This window comes from Neodiprion virginianus, chromosome 1 (assembly GCF_021901495.1).
Source record: "Neodiprion virginianus isolate iyNeoVirg1 chromosome 1, iyNeoVirg1.1, whole genome shotgun sequence".
Taxonomy (NCBI): Eukaryota; Metazoa; Arthropoda; class Insecta; order Hymenoptera; family Diprionidae; genus Neodiprion; species Neodiprion virginianus.
The window spans coordinates 27,460,621-27,477,360 of record NC_060877.1 but is presented as its reverse complement, the minus strand read 5'-3'; the positions used below and the strand labels follow the sequence as shown (position 1 = coordinate 27,477,360).

Genomic DNA, 16,740 nt, shown 5'->3' with positions numbered 1-16,740 from the left:
ATATTTATAAGCTCCCCGCAGTCGCGCGGTTGGGGCGTTCTGCAAACCTGCAGCAGGAAGAAGTATAAAGGGATGATATCCTCTGGTTCTGGTATACCAACACCCGGCGACAAACCCGCGAATTCATCCAGTGTCACCAAAATCCGCGAAAATATTCACCTCTTTCTTCCCGTACCGTCGCAGATTACATATCGATCGTTTTTCGCCACGAATGCGATTTCGGGAAAAATAACCGAGGTTGCGTACAAGTTTAATCAGGAAAATGCAATCCTTTCACTGGACTCGGGCCAGAGAGAAGAAGCGGGCGATCAAGAATCGACGACGGCGAAGAGAGGAAAGGATGGAGGAAACGGGGGCTGAAGTAAAGTGACAAATTTATGTTGGCCAGAAAGACCTCTGCATGACCGCATAACTTATACGCCAGAGGGTTGCCGGGGGGAGGAAGAGAGACCGGGTTGCGACGCGGGAGTATCGCACGAAACAAAAACAGACAAAACGAAAACGAAACCGAAACACGAAAAACGGGAAAACCAGGAAGCGGAAGAATCTATAAGTCCATAAATCTGCGCCTCGGCTATGGGGGGAAGGGGATCGGTGCATGAGCCGCTGGATCGGATCAGAGAGCGGAATTTATATGCGTGCGTCCTAAAAACCTCGAGCACGAAGCAGGTCGCGAGTCCCGCCGTGCGGCTAAGATATACGAGGATTAAGACGACCCGACGTTGAGGATGTCGCTGGACTACAGCCAAAAATCCGGAAGCCATCGGGTCTTACCGAAGCCACCGGCAGGCCTGCGTTTTGTCGGACCAGCTCTCGAGGTGCGACCATATTTATGCGAGTGCAAAAGTTAATCGAGTCGCACTCGATAGCAAAAAATTGGATAATAATTTGAGGATGATAATCGTTAGAATATGAAAAGCGAGTGAAAAGGGTAACGAGGTTGAAATTATCGACGTTACCGTAACGAAACATTGTTCAAAAACACATCATCTTGCAACCGTAGAATGATCAGTTTAAACGAGTTGACGATGAGTTTTGAAATATGAATGTAATGTTTGGCTTCGCTATCGTTGAACGAATCTCAGAGAGACCTGATGTTGTGAAATGCCGATTTTTAATGAGATTGCATCGTTACAGTAAAGTTCCTGACTCGAATTTTGTAAAAGGTATAAGTTTGCGATTGTAAAATAATGATCACAAGCGAGGGTCTGGCTGTTGAAAATTGAAATGATTATGGAAAGCACGCGAGACGGTATCTAACCGGTAATTACTAATCGTGACAATTCGGAAATCGCGAAACACGGGTGTAAAAGCGATAACGATCGGCTCTGTTACAAGCGACCAGCTAATGACCTTTTCAATTAACCGCGCTTCCCACCTGAAGTGCGTCAAAACGGCAAACCTCGCGTACATATTCTCACAATCAGATCATTCGTACTCGTAAAATGATCGCTTGAATTTTACTCGCAAATTTGATCGAATCGAAAAAACAAAATTGCAGAAAAAGGTGAAAATTGGATAGCTGCAATCTTTTTGTTTCCCTTTTCGAGCCGCACTCGGTGATCGGTTCGGTCGTTTTTACATTCCAGTCGTCTTTTTCGGCGTCCGCGAGTTGTTGCAATACAAAAGAAGCCCAGAGGGATGAAAATCCGCAACAGTAACACTTGGCTGTAGTACAGAAAACGAAGTGAGATACTATTAGCCCTAATCCCTGCAAACAGGACCGCGGTTGAAATTTGAGGGGTTCCTTTGACGAGGCAGATCGAGTGTATAAACAGAGCTTTGTTTGCATTCAAAACATATACAGAGTGTATAGGTATAACTACCCAGCGCACACGCGGCACCCCGAAAAACGGGGATAGCCATAACCGCGTTGGCCATCGCTGCACGCCCCTTCTTGATTGCAGCATGCCTGCTTCGTACAGCTGACGCAACGTTTATTTAAAAAAAAAAAATCCCGAAATTAATCTACACAACCTAATCGTTATGTATTGCAGGAAGCTGAGGAGAGTGAGATTCCGGATGCAGTTGAGGATCGGCGATCAATTCTTAACTGCGATCCCCGTCATGATGAAAATCTTGGGAGATCAGAGAATGAAAAGAAAACAGTACTGAATTTTTTCAAAAATGGAACGACCCACTGAGAAGAGAATTTTTTTACTGTTAACAAATGTATATTTGGATATGGTGAGATAAATGTTTCGATATTATTATCAAATTTTAATTGAGCTAAATATGATTCGTCAACTATTAACAAATTTCTATCGATTATTATTTGGCTCGATTAAAATTTGACAATAATAACAAAACATTTATCTCACCATATTCAAATATACGTTTGTTAATAGTAAATAAGCTCTTTATTCGTCGGATCTGTTTCATGGAATTTCAAAATGGAGAAAGGTTAAAGTCATAGAAAGTTAAAACGTGAAATCCTTAGAACTCTGATTCTAACTTTTGGTTTTCTGTGCTTTACCTTTCCACATTTTGAATTTTCTAAATTCCGGCTTTCTACGTTTTGAAACAATTGTAGAATAGATTTTCAAATGATAGATGATTCGACATTCAACTGTCTTATTTTTCTATATCCCCCCACCCTTCTGGCTTATATACATTATATTATTCAATACTTAACTCTCTACGTTTAGACTTATCTTGTATATTTAGACTTTATACATTTTTAAATTCAATAAAACAGGTTTTTCGTGGTTCGACATTCGATATTGTGACTTTTTTATTTTTTGATCCGTCTACCTTTTACCCCCGCGCCGGAATGACTGAACTTTTTTGGAACTATGAGGAAAAGGCAATCGCCTCGACGGTTCGGACCAGGGTCGGTGTAAGGGAATACCATATTTTCTTTTGGGATTGGTAAATGTTTGTCGAGGTTTGGAGATGGGTATTCGCGTCGGCCCGTCCGCCGAGGCCTGGATCTTCGACATTTGCATAGCAAGGCCCCCTCGAATGAAAACCGCTCTAATCTGTTTTGATTTATAAAATAAGAGGAGAAGTGGAGAGGTTACGAACCGGGTCGCCTTCTCCCTCGCACCCTCTTTCCTCTCTCTCTCTCTCTCCCTCCGCCTCTGCAGGCCGTTATTAAGCGCAAGGCCGCGATACTTGGCGGGCTCAAAGGTTCGCTTTAATCACTGCGTTCTCACGACTCCCGTCCCCGTCTCCCTCCGACAGGAACCAGGAACCGGGAACCGGGAACCACACCGGGGACTTTAATTAATGTATTCCACTTCTGAGAGGCGAGCGGCGAGCACGTCGAATGATTCGGAAAAGGCGCCTTGATTTTCCCCGATTTTCATCCCTTGGCAATATGCTCCAACCACAGGGATTTTCTTACTCGCTGATATAGTAGTTTCCACCGTATCGCAAGATCCGCGGTTTTTAACACACATCGTAAATTCGCCCCCTCGCTGCTGGTGCGTGAGGCTATATGTATAAATTGGCATTCGACATTAATCCCTTCTTTCGACAGGCCGGAAGCTGATAATTCGTCGACCGGTCGAAAAATGAAAGGAGAAGAAAGAAGATGAAAAAGAAGACAAAAAACAACGACATTTGAAAGAAAATGGCGAATCCGAAGCGGAATGTAAGCTCCTGCGGCGGGTATTCTCTCCCCTTAGAGAAGCTTGCGCAAGCTTCCGAAAAAATCCGAGCAACACAAAGCGACGGATGACCGCGGGGCGGAGGAAAATGGCGTCGGATTCGCCAGTGGAAATAAATACCTAGGATCGGGAGAATAAATTCCATCGGGGCAAGAATAATCAGCTTCAGGACCAATGAAAAGTCGATCATCGCCAACCGCGTTTGAACGCAGGGTGCGGTATAATATATAATACAGCGAAGCGGCGAAAACCTCTGCGTACAGTGAAAGAGTGAGAGAGGGGGAGAGAGAGAGAGAGAGAGAGAGAGAGAGAGAGAGAGAGAGAGAGAGAGAGAGAGAGAGAGAGAGAACTCGGTATACGTGTAATAGAGCGGCGCGGCGGACGAGGTACGAACGGAACGTATTTTCCAGCACGGAATATCCGTTTTAGCAATGAGCTTATTTTAAGTCGGCCATTCCGGGCCGGCATGCCCGCGGCTCCACCTTGCATGCAACTTATAGGCCGGTAATTAATCATTTAGGGAGTAGCCGGCGGGACGAAAGGGGGTACAGGAAGGAAACGTGAAATGGCCAGCTAGCCGAGACCAAGATTGCCGCCCCCGCCGCCCGTTTACGTGAATTCTCTCCTTATCGCGATCCACCCCTTCGATATAATGGTCACTGTGACGGCTACAGTCTTCCGACACGCGACGCCGCCGAACTCCTACGCGGACACGAAGAGCCGGGGAACCGGGAACCGGGAATCGGGAATCGGGTGAACCTCCGCGGCTACTAACGAGCCCCGACGCATTCGCTTCTCCGGAGGACGCGTCGAGGGATGTAACGTCGTCGTGGCAGCTCGGACTCCGGGCAGCGCCATAGAGGACACACAATTAGCGCCGGGAAACGCGGGGGCGGGCATGTAAGCGTCAGGAGGTGCTAACAAGTGTTCGCCTCGCTCTGGACCGGCCTCGGCGACCCTCCAGACTCCCGGCTCGAGTGCCGTCCCTTGGGCCGCCATTACTGATACCGACGACCTTCGACCCTGCACCTTGACACCCCCTACCAGCTTGCGTCGACACTGATTCTCCTCCGATGGCGCGCCCCGCGGCAAGGAGACGATCCTCGCCGAGGGATGTTGCCACATTTTTTCGCTCGGAGGCCAAAACCCAGGGGAATTGGCCGTGTAACATGCGGGGTGAATTTCGCATTCGGACGAATCCTGCAGATTTTATCGGTTCTAGGTATACAAATTTTTTTTAGCGGAAACCTAACAAAATTTAAGAAAAAAAGTTTTAGATACTTGGAGAATTTTACAAAAATTTTCATGCGCGAAATCTCTGCACTCCTGTCGGAGAGGATCGATTTTCACTCCGAAAGAGTGACGGTTCACTCGACGGAATTGAGAGCTGTGTACATATGTGTCACAGAGTATATAAATACGAAATCGTTTATTAGTATGGTATAATTATTACTGCAGAGGACTTTGTCAGCCCAGATGCATACCCTTCACGTTCAACGACAACATCGACAGATGTAACAAGGTCCGTGACGTACGTACGAATTTCTAATCTAAATTTTCGAGCCCACCGTACACCATTTTGATCTCGATTTTGAGCTCCGCTGTTCTCACGCAGCTGAGCGGATCACGATCAGTGAAAAAACAAACCGACCCAGCCGTTTGTTTTTGCTGGCGTAAAATTTGTACACGCTCAACGGTACGGAAGTAACCTTCCGTGACGGCGTATAATTCAATTACACAGAAGTTGTGCACTTGGCAAGGTTCAACCCGACGCCTCCGCACCCTTCGCGGCGAACCCCGAGTCGCGATTGTCGGAATAATGCGACACCCATTGTGACTCGAGCACGGTTCTTATCACTCTTTTTCTCTTACTTCTTTAATTATTGGAGCCCTAAGGAGACACGTCAGTGAAACACCGAACTTTCTTTATTGACATCAAGTTTAAACCATCGATCAGACTTCATAAAACAATCAGGTAGTCTGCTTAAATTGATCGTATTCGGTAAGTTCTCATGCAGGTGATTGATTCAGCTGTAATATATCGTCAAAACATGGTGTTCTCCAAAATGCTCTTGCACACGCTTTCTGACAATCAGAAAAATTAGTGTCAAATTGAGCCACTTGTCTGCAGAGAAAAAGGGTGTAATAAAAAAGAAATTTCATGCATAATAAACTGTCAAAATTTAATGACAAAATTATTTCTGAGATTGCATTCGCGTAAATGTTCAAACATTTTTCAACTGAAAATTTATGTTTATGGATACACTATCTGCTGCAAATAACTCAGTTAATTTGATATTTATATAGTCGTGAAGAGATACATACCTACAGTACAGCTGTGAAATGATGCCAAAATTTTATGTAGGAAAAAAAATGCGCGATACAAGAAGCTTATTGAAGAACACCAATTTCTACGAGAGCTTGATGAATATGATAAATAAAAACGGACAGAAATTTAAGTACTCGTTTCACGAGACGTTATATTGATTATCGAGTTTTACAAACGTGAATCTCTTCAATTGCTTCACTTAACAGCATAATCCAAAAAACCTAATTGTGCCACCTCGCAGAGTCGGTACGGCATCGAAGCGTTGGATAAAACTAGACGCGATACCGGTTTTCCAACTTTCCCGAGTAAGGATACCTACCTAATTGCGCAACAGATGCTCCAGGGTGTAACCTGCAGTCGAGCTCCGGTCGACGCGACGATCATCGGAAGCTCGTGAAAATCCCTCAGACACACGAGCTTTGCTCGAGAACGAGGCGTGGCGACGTAAAAAGGGGGCTGTTGTCTCGTAACTCGGTTAACACAAGGAGTTTGCGGTGGTCGGACAGTGATTCACGTCTGCGGCAGATTCCGCTCTCCTTCTCGCAGTTTGTCGCTATGATTGATGGGCGAGAGGGAATCGGCGCCCGGGGCATGACGGGAAAACGGGGCCGCGCCCAACGGCCCGTGGAGCTTTCCTGGGCAAAGTTGCAGCTCCGACGGGGGCACCAAAGGTAGCTACGAAACGGCGGGGTTCATGACGCGTGACGTTCGTCCTCCGACCAACCACCTAACCACTCGTCCGTGCCTCGCTAAACACCGCAGCACGCGATGCCCGCCATTCACTGTCTGCGACTGCAGGGGCCTCTCCCTATTTTAATAAGAATTTATTGTCGCGCTAATTTGGCCTGCCTCGACGCCGGGCGTCGCGCTGTTGGTCGCGCTTTCCACCCTGCACACTCTGTCTTTTCTCCCTCTCGCCGAGGTCCAGTTAAATGATGAATGTCACCGCACGTGATAAAAACGGTGAAAATTTTTCGCACAGAATTGCTGACGGCTCATGGGCGTTTTTAATGGATGCTCGAACATATCTCGACAGCTTTTTCAAGTATTCCATCGTTTTTATCTCCAACGATTCGAAACGATATACGATCAAAAGTTTCACTGTAATTTCCAGGGATTCCAAAAATGACTGTATCGTTGTAGTATTTGTTTGTTTTTTTTTCGCAAAATCGTAGAATATGCTGATTATGAAGTTGGAACTTTGATTTCGGGGCCGATGGAATGTGAGTGTCAAACAACAACACAAAATTCAAAATTCAATTACAAAATTCTAGGTCTCACTTTGTGAATGTTTCTAAATAACTTTGGGAGAGCAATCGCATGAAACTCGAACAAGTTTACTATTCCCAGTAATGGTCCTGACTCTGTTTTATATCGAAGGTAGGCTGTTTCAGAGCGGAGTCTGCAAATAGCGGCACAGAGATCCAGGACAGTCAATTCCAGACATCGCAAAAAAGGACATCGCTCGGAGACACCTCACTCAACGAGCGTCGCTATTAGCGGGACTGATTTGTTGCTCTTGCCTCGAAAGGAAGATACCGAGATAGCGAGAGTAAAGTTACACAAGAAAGGCTGTCTTGAATGCTTAAAATTGTAGGTACAGCGATTGAGGACTGATTGTTTTTCGTTCCGTTCAGTAAAAAATTTGCCCAGAACTAAATCATACACTAAATCATTGACAAACCAAACAGCGAAAGTTAAATTGAGTCAGAAACATAGTGACGTGTATATTATACAAGGAAATGGAGAAAGTAGTCGGAGAATAACTGTGTCGTGGTTGATACCTGTGCTATGAAGCAAAATATTGCAAATTTCAAACTCACCAGGCAGATCTGAAGCCCGTTAAGAGTATCGAGACGAATGACGATCGGTAGAGGTTGCACGGAGGCTGCAGGGCGGATAGCGAAGGCTGGCCCAGTCCATAAATCTGAAGGAGATTGAATAACAGGTTGAATCGTAATAAATCAGGAATTGAGGCTAGCGAATTAGGAAATTGCCTACTTAAAAACCGCACCAGAGTTAATCCCGTTCGAGTCAGGCACGCGGGACTAAGACAGAAGGAAGGAAAATAAAATAGCTGAAACCTGGAGGGGGGAATAAAATCAACGTAACTCAATCGTAGTTTGTCTTCCGAGATCAGCCTTTTACCTTTCTTTCTTTATTTCTTTTTCCCTTCTCTTCTGATACTCTGATTAATGTCCCCCCCTCACCCTTGGTATCTACAGTTCGTTCATGCCAACTTCTAATTGTCCTAAATGCCAATAAATAAGTAAAGAAACAGGACGAGTCACGAGACTTACGGCTTATTTATGCGAAATTGAATTCACCCAACTCTTCGGCGGAGGATCAATGCGCATGTTAATATATGTATACGTATTGCGGTGAAAATCGATTTGAGTATTAGACGGATGCTCAATCCATTATAAGAGCCCGATTAGCGTTTTCCCCTACGTGCTTCATTCGGCCTTGACTACGCGAGATTCCAGAGAAACAGGATGTAACGAACCGACTCCAAAAAGCAGGGAAACTTGAAGAGATTTATTCATTAGAAACAATACGTAATGTGAAAGATTGGCGTTCAGATTTTTTGAAATTAATTTCAATTCGTTGAGAAACAAAGGAAAGCTGTATGAAAATGAGCAACTTCATTTTCTTAAGGTGAAATTAAATTGATACGATCTCAATCGTTGAGGTCTTCTATCCTACACGAATACAGACGAATTAGGGTCAATGAAATGTCAAAATACCTACCGATGTGCAAGCCACGATGAAATTGGAACTTTTTTATAAGCGAGCTTCTAGGTCTCTCCTTGCGCAGGATAAGCAACGTTTGGCATTATAATAATGACAAATGTATAGATCTGTACTGATATAATTCTGATCAAACGCTTCGACGTTCAGAAATGCTGGCGACGGTATATAACGTATAGTAAGGAAAAAATACAGCAACCAATAAATGTCAGTCCATGGATCGTGCCGCTATTCTTTTCCTGTTTACTTTATGACACTTTCGTGTTTTCGGGTCCCAGCGAGGAATCAGAAGCGCGTATAATAAATATATATCTATATATATATATATGTATATGTATATATTTCGTGTCCTTCAGATCGGCGATACATCCGAATACAACAATCTAAATTGAGTGAAAGCGGGATTAGCAACGACGTATCCCCGATTCTCCGTAAGGGGAACGTTAAAAAATTTGCCACGCACTCTGATCTGGAAAAACGGCGCCTCGACAGGTGTAACAATGCAATTATTCAATTATCTCAGGCTCGTTACGGCACCGCTGAAGACAGAGGCACGCAACCGAGGTCCTAACGAGTTGCAATTACGGCGGGACAGAAACGCGGCAAATTTTCGTAACAATTGTAACGCGTGCTGCGGCTTCTCATGCGTAATTTGCAAACCCGCAAGTGTTTGTCTGCAAAGATAAGAATTGCGAAACTTGTCTTTCTCTGCCTTTTTTTTCTCCCCCTACGTACGTAATCCACGCCTCGCGGTTTCTTAATCTCGCAAAATTCTTTACTCAAACCTAATCGACCCGACCCTAAGCCTTTGGTTATACAGCAGCCAGTTTTCGGGGAATTTACGGCCAGCATAAATTGATTAACAATCGAGGGCCCAGACTACTGATAACCGCGTAATCAATGACCCGTGATGTTCGCGGCTGGGGTCAGATCCGGTCGAATTAGGCCGATATAAGCACGACGCGAGTTACCTTCGAGCTCGTAATTGTTGGGGAAACGATCGCCGTCGTCATCAATTACCTCGACAATAGATTATAAATAAACAGACGCGGTACGGATCACGGATAGATCTGTAGATCATCCGCGACGCGCGACGTCCGGCGGAGGCTCGATTGGCTTCCACGATTGCGGAATCGGCGCTCTATGACGTAATGAACGAGTACGCGAGGCAGACACGATTTTGGTCGGGATGTGCGTAGGTGGGCAGCAACTCTACCGTACGTGGAATACAGCAGCCTGGTGAACCGAGAGGCGAATCATCGACCAGCCAGACGTTCCGCATCCTCGCATTAATCAACGGTAATTAATCATTAAATCCAATGCTAATCACGTTTCCAAACCGTGCTGGTCGCAGTATAGTTAAATATACACCTACGCCAAATATCCGTATTATTTGAATCAGTGAAAAACCCGATCAATCGGCAAAAATCATCTTGGTGAAAAATCGTAAAGATCGTAAAGTGAGAGAAAATGAATTCTATTTATCGGAACAAAAACTCGTACAAAATGTCAATTTTCTACACGATTTTTAAACACGCTTTCATCACCTAACGCTGTTAGACTAATTTTATCCAGTTTTACGCGATGCAGGGTATCTTGAAAATCAGTTGCTCGAAATTCACCACATCGATATATTAGCAGCATTACGGATAACAATAACAAGATTCGTCGAGTTATTCGTTGCTGTATCAAAATTGGATTATCGTACTCGGTGAAATTGAATTAATCTCGTATTTACAGTTACATTTAAGAAGAATACTTCCAAGTCTACTAACTCAAGCGTACACTGATTACTATTGTCAGGAAGAAATGATTTAAATTCGATTTATTTCATTTTTGATTCATCGCTCGTTTTATAACCGACAGCAATTGAAGATTTGGATTCTATTCGTAATGTATCGAAACTCTGAGTGTACAAAAATCGTTGGAAAATCTGGATGAACGAGAATTTCAAACAAATTTTAAACAATGTTTCAGACAATTTTGCAACTGCGTATCGATGTAACATAACAGCGTGATCAGTACCATTTCCACTACCTTGTGCCTCACGATTTTAAAAATATCAAAGTCTTGAAAATCAATTGCTTCATCCGCAGTACTTGAACCTCAAGGAATCGACATGCCGCAACAAATCCATGAATATGGATTATGTATATATCCACCAGCTACGGATGAATATCATAAAAATGAATAAAACGAAAGAATAAGAAACAAACCAAGAAAGCCGACTTTTTCAAATCTTATTCGAAACATCAATATAAGCTCCCAGACCTTAATTGGGTGAAGAATGCAATCCTTAAAATTAGGATCCTTTTAGAAGCCTGTTCCCGTCATTTCCGGGTTTCCATCGCGCGCGGAAGAATAAAGAGCCAATTCATCGGCATTGGGTACTTTAAACCGCCCACCTGACTGCAGTCGAACCATAAAACCAATCATAATTCAATAATAGCCCTCCTAAGCAGGACCCTTTGCGGCTAATAAGCTTTATAAGCTTTATAAGCTTTATACGACGCCTAACCACGTCGACAAGAGACCAGACACGGCCCGGTGAATTCCCCGACTCATGGCGTGTGCGCTTCGCGAGGGCGATGGAAGCCCTTAATTAAGCACCTGTCGCACGTTCCACCTTCTCAAACGCTCTCTCACCCTACTACTACGCCCTTTACGCCAGAACTTGTTTCTTGATCCGCGTCAAATGACCCAATCAAGACCTCAGTTTCCGGAATCCATTGGAACTGAGATCACGACGAAGACATTAGACATTCGCATATACATAGTAACCTCGGATCAGCGAGTATCAGTGATTGAGGACCGTCAAGTTTGCGGGATACTTAATCAAAGCAAAATCATGACTGTGACATACGACAATAAAACTTCTGACTCATTCCTCGGATCCGTCACTGCGTGCAGGCGAACTTCGCTGTGGTATGGTGATATTAATTTTCGAGTTAACCATACTTAAAATGTTCATGTGTCAGATCATGTAATGTTTTGAAAGAATTCGGCGTGTAATTTGTTACACGATTCATTTTGTAAATTCGATCAAATACGTAAGAAATCACAAAATAAATTAGAAAAGCACGAATCATCGGGTATACTGGATCAAAAATCATATCATCAACTATAACGTAAACTATATGAATTTTGATCTGGTGTATCTGATGATTCGGGCTTTCGTAATTTATTATGTGATTTATTATATATTTTATCGAATGTACGAGATAAATCATGTGATAAATTACATGCTCAACTCTTTCAAAACATTTTATGATTTGACGCATCAACATTTGCAGTAGGGAATGCCGCGAGAATTCTTGAATAGAAACGATTCCGCGAACGTTTATAGTCAAACGAAAAGCCTTGCTCGTTCTGACTGAAAGGACATCAGATCGAGACACCTCCCCTACACCTCACGTTGACTCGAGATTCTGTACCACACGATCAGGTTTAGGCCCGGCGAGTGCGTAAATGCAAAAAGTATCTTGGGACTATTGTTGTACGCGTCACGCATTTACACGATCACGCTGCCGCCTGCACCCTAAATTGCTACGAAGAATGGTCTTATCAGGGGCTTTTATCTCGTCAACTAGCGGCTGCTGGCTCCATAGCGTGATGCAATTACCGATGGCCGATTCAATGCGACTACCGCGCGATAGTGGAAAAATTGTTAGGTAATTTATTTTATCGTTTGCGTAGTAGAATTATTATAGTCTTTTTGGCGTTTATTTAATTAGCAGAGCTTCGCGTCGCGTCCAAGTGTCGTACGTGAAGTAATGAAACTACATAAAGACCCAACGACCAGACTGCATCTCGGCTGCTTTACGACTACATTATAAACGACGAAGGTATCTCCTCATTTTTTCTTATGCTCTTCTTCTTCTCCTTTCTCGATAATGTTATCGTACGGAGAACTCGTTTGAATTAGACTTTGAAATCAAGCTAGCAAAAACTCGAAGAAATTCCGAGCTCAGGTGTGTGTCCCTGTAGGCGTATTGCAGACTGAGTTCGAGTGGGTGCTGCAGGTACTTTCTTCGATTACACCCGGCAAAAAGAGACATTTACATTTCCTTGCCTCGCAGAAGATTAAAGCCCTCCGTTCGTAGCCCATTCTATAATATAGTTATATATATATACATACACCGTATACACCCATACCGTCTTTTTACGTTTTTTCGAAAGCCACGTGTGCATGTCGGTGCTCAACCTCGATAGCGAAATTCTCAGGAAAAAAAAAATCATTCATCACCGATTCTATTCCATTCCTGCATCTTCCTCCCCTGGACCAATGGCGATTAAACAGCCGAATTATCGGCCCTCTGAAATTCCCTCGCGGACACGGCAGAGGCACCGGAACGACGCCGAGCGTCTGTCGAGGGGTAGCATCTTGCGGGGGCGGTCCCTCGGCGTCGTTATCAGGGACGCCTGGGGTTGGCCAAGCTTCGAGGTTCACCCGACCAATGGCGTTCCGGTGTTCGCTTTTCTCTCGGAAATCGAGCCGACGGGACACTGTGTTACATATATCACTGCCGGACGCTGCCCACAGACCAGCTACCCGAGGCCAGACCAACCCCCGGAACGTCCTCCCTCGGTCGAGGGATACGCGGCGCAGAAAAGGCGACGGAAAGAGAAAAAGGGATCAGCGGATAAAAAGAAACGCCGCTGCCGATTCATCCTGTGGAATTGGGCCGGCATTCATTATTTTCTTATATGCGCGATAATAATCCGCAGCAAAGAGACAGGTTTGCCGATTCGGCAATGTTACTAGAAAAAATTTCTCTGAACTTCAATTGCATACCGATAATGAAAATTCATGAATTTTTCTAATTATGAATTATAAAATCATTATTTTCATCTGTCTAAAGGGCACAGGTCAGTGGCCCACTTTTCGATAGAAAAATAAATCCCCCCTGCCGCTCGCCATGTTAAATTGTGAACTTGGCAATTATGAGTTTTCCTAATATTTGACAATTACTACCAATTCTTATTGCGCCGTTTGAGATTAACATGTCGTTGATTCCATGAAACAAGAAAATAAAAAAGTGCCTTTATGTGATAACAATGCCGTAAATGGTTTCTGAAATGCAGGAATTCATTTCCCAAGTTTGCGACACAGTTCCATTGTTCTGAGCGTACGCATTTTCTGAGTATTTTATTCAAAAATGCATTTCAATAAGGACAATTTAATTTTTCAACTTTGATAATCGAATCTAATGTTTATAAAATATAATCAGATGAAAATATTCTATAGCAAAACGCTATGAAATTTAAAAAAATGTTCTCCCAGTAATCGTGTGAGATAACAAGAACTGAAGAATTATATCTGGTATTTATTTTGTCTCATGTATCAAGAAATTAGCAAAGAAGTGGAAGCGGGAGCTGGGTTTGACGTTGGTCAAGTCGGATATGAATTTCCCCGTATGTGATATATCATATAAGTATGCGTACAGAGTGTACGGAACTTTATTTTTGAATATTCCGTGACGAGCTCAATCTTGTTTCGGAGAATTGTTAATTTAGCTGTACTATGTATATACATACCCATCCCGAAGATATATATTCTTCGTTAATTTTTTACATCTGACCGATTTGATCATGAATCGAGACTAAATGGTCACCTATGAAACGAAGACTAATGGAAAAAGAAGAGATTTGTAATGGAAGAGAACACTTAGCATTTCTTAATGCACACGAGGGAACGAAAATTAGAAAAAAGTACTACGGGGAACAGTTTTACAAGCCGTGAGACAAACTATAAGGTAAGTAAAAAGAAAAAGAGAGAGAGAGCAAACCGAGGACAAGAATTGCAATAATCAATAAATTTTTCGCAAGTTATTGCAACGCGAAGAAAAGTAAAAGTTGAAGTGAGAAACAAGTGTAAAATCAATCATAAACACTCGATTAACTTGTAAAAAAAGTGAAACTGAAAATGCGTGCATGATAATCTGCAGTTCGCTATAACGATCATTCAAAAACAGGCTGACAAATTTTTTAAACCAATCAATAAGAAACTCACAGACTAATGTAAACCATATTGACTAGAGTTTCGATTCAGCACCAAATTATATGCGACTGCAACAATTCGAACGAGCGGGGAACATGCAAAATATCATATCCATGCAAAAAAGATAAAGCAAACAATACCGATCGCGTTGAAATCGTCGCATCGCAGCTTTGTATCCAGAGTGTCGATTCTGCGACGTGAAAAAGCTCCGAATCACGAGGCTGACGTCACCAATCTTCTTTCTCAAATAGGCGACACTTCAGATGCGTCTATTCCTTCCTCTGAAAAACAGAGAAATCGATCAAACATTGTGGGTTAATTCACAGAGCATCTTTTTACTCACTGTTGTAATAACGCAGATTCTATCAGATCGAGTACAATAATAATTCTAAACAAGATCTGTTGGTCAGTCTTCTTCTGTAATGGCGGACGGCAGTGAAGAGCATTCTCCAAATTTTTGCACATTGTGATTGGCGTTTGTCACGTGTCAAGCAAGAATATCGCCGACGATGTCGACGTTTCACAGATTATGAGCAAATCGTCATTCTAGTCTTACATAACACGATAATACGTAGTAGGTACTGAAATCCAGCGAAAAGAGGCTCACTCACACGTCTGTGTCGCAATCCCGTTCTCGAATGTCACACGAAAACAACAATCTGAAGATCGGCCGGCCGCTCGTGACTATTTTCACGTTGTAGTCGTTCGGTTCTAGCTTCAAGTAACACGCATGCACGGATGAAAGTTGGGTTGCGTGCTGTCAGGCGCACTCGAGTTTAAACCGTATCGGTTGATCTGTTAGTTTGAAACAAGACACGCCGTATTTTGCATATTCACTCAAATCACATTTCGAATAACGCTGGTTCATTTTGTTTCTTCAAAACAATTTCATCCTTTCATTCGGATTTTTAATAATGTTTAAAAGCAGTTTCCATCACCTTGAAAGTTGCCGCAAGTGGATATCCGGCACCGGAGCATCGGGGAAAAAAATAACAAGTGTATAGAGATTGTAACATCGATTCGTATGTGAGAAATTGGATGACTCGGAACAGAATAACACGGATCTTTGAATCTGTTAAATATAAATCGAATATTAGGCAAGTCTTGAGTGCAAGTTCTAAAGGTTTGGAAGATCAAACGTAGCTCGTTTTAAACAGACTCAGGAGACCGTAAGCGCCTTCTCAAACCTGCGGAAGCTCCTCTCTAATCGCAAAACTGTACTCGTGTACTTAACACTGACGCTTTTGAATTTGGTTTCAAAGCACACGAAGGACACTAGAGTCAATACCCATGTGTACATTTAGTCTTTGTTTCATTACACTATATCTCGGGAGATAAACTCTGACCTGCAGCTTCTCGACGTTTTCATGTCCGCATGTGGCTTCACACCACAGTGCCAAGTCATAAGTTTTTGCCACGTAAGCGGAAAATATGAGAACTGAATGTGACGCTGAACGAACTCTGTATGGCTCAACAAGGTTTGCTGCAAGCTCTTGTGTCTGAACGTGAGGTCGCAATATCTAGATGCCATTACTTATCGCCTGTAACGCCACTATTATCGCCACTAGTCGAGAAGGCAGATGCTTTTTTTTCAAAACACATTAATACTTATCCTGAAGCTCGAATACGGTATGGTTTGTTCGTTTCTAACTGTGTCGTTAGCATTTCTGCCTCGTTAGCAAAAGGCGGCAGTAATTATAGTGCCGTTGTTCGACAAACTACAATAACCGCGGAAGCCGCGAGTCTGAAGATGAGAAAAAATATCGCGCGTCACGTAAAGTCGAGGAACCATGAGCAGGCCATAGGTTAGAGAGGTCACGCGTGTCCAGGCGAATAGAATATGGCGTTAATTTGCATGCTGCAAACATTCGAGACGCCGCGGTATGACGCTGGCTCATTACGTGCGTAAATAACGGGCATTTCAGCCGCGCATACATCAAGTGCCCATCGCGTCACTTAATATCCGCACGGCAGGCAAATTATGTCTGTCGCGTATTATCCGGTCTTCTCTTACGTCCATCCGTCAAGTGTCTCGACGACGCGCG

General features: G+C 43.4%; 1 protein-coding gene and 1 long non-coding RNA gene across 6 annotated transcripts in view; one reads left to right on the top strand and one right to left on the bottom strand.

Annotated features, from left to right (window-relative positions):
- LOC124310382 (uncharacterized) overlaps positions 1-15,320 on the bottom strand; it is a 141,214-nt gene extending 125,894 nt beyond the window's left edge. Inside the window, exons 1-3 of the long non-coding RNA XR_006909658.1 lie at positions 15,039-15,320; positions 14,836-14,974; positions 7,767-7,870 (exon numbers count right to left, since the gene is read on the bottom strand). This is a non-coding gene — a long non-coding RNA (uncharacterized LOC124310382). The remainder of the gene's footprint in view (positions 1-7,766; positions 7,871-14,835; positions 14,975-15,038) is intronic.
- Positions 1-16,740, top strand: part of LOC124310360 (protein downstream neighbor of son homolog) — a 96,956-nt gene that overhangs the window by 66,136 nt on the left and 14,080 nt on the right. The window lies entirely within an intron of this gene.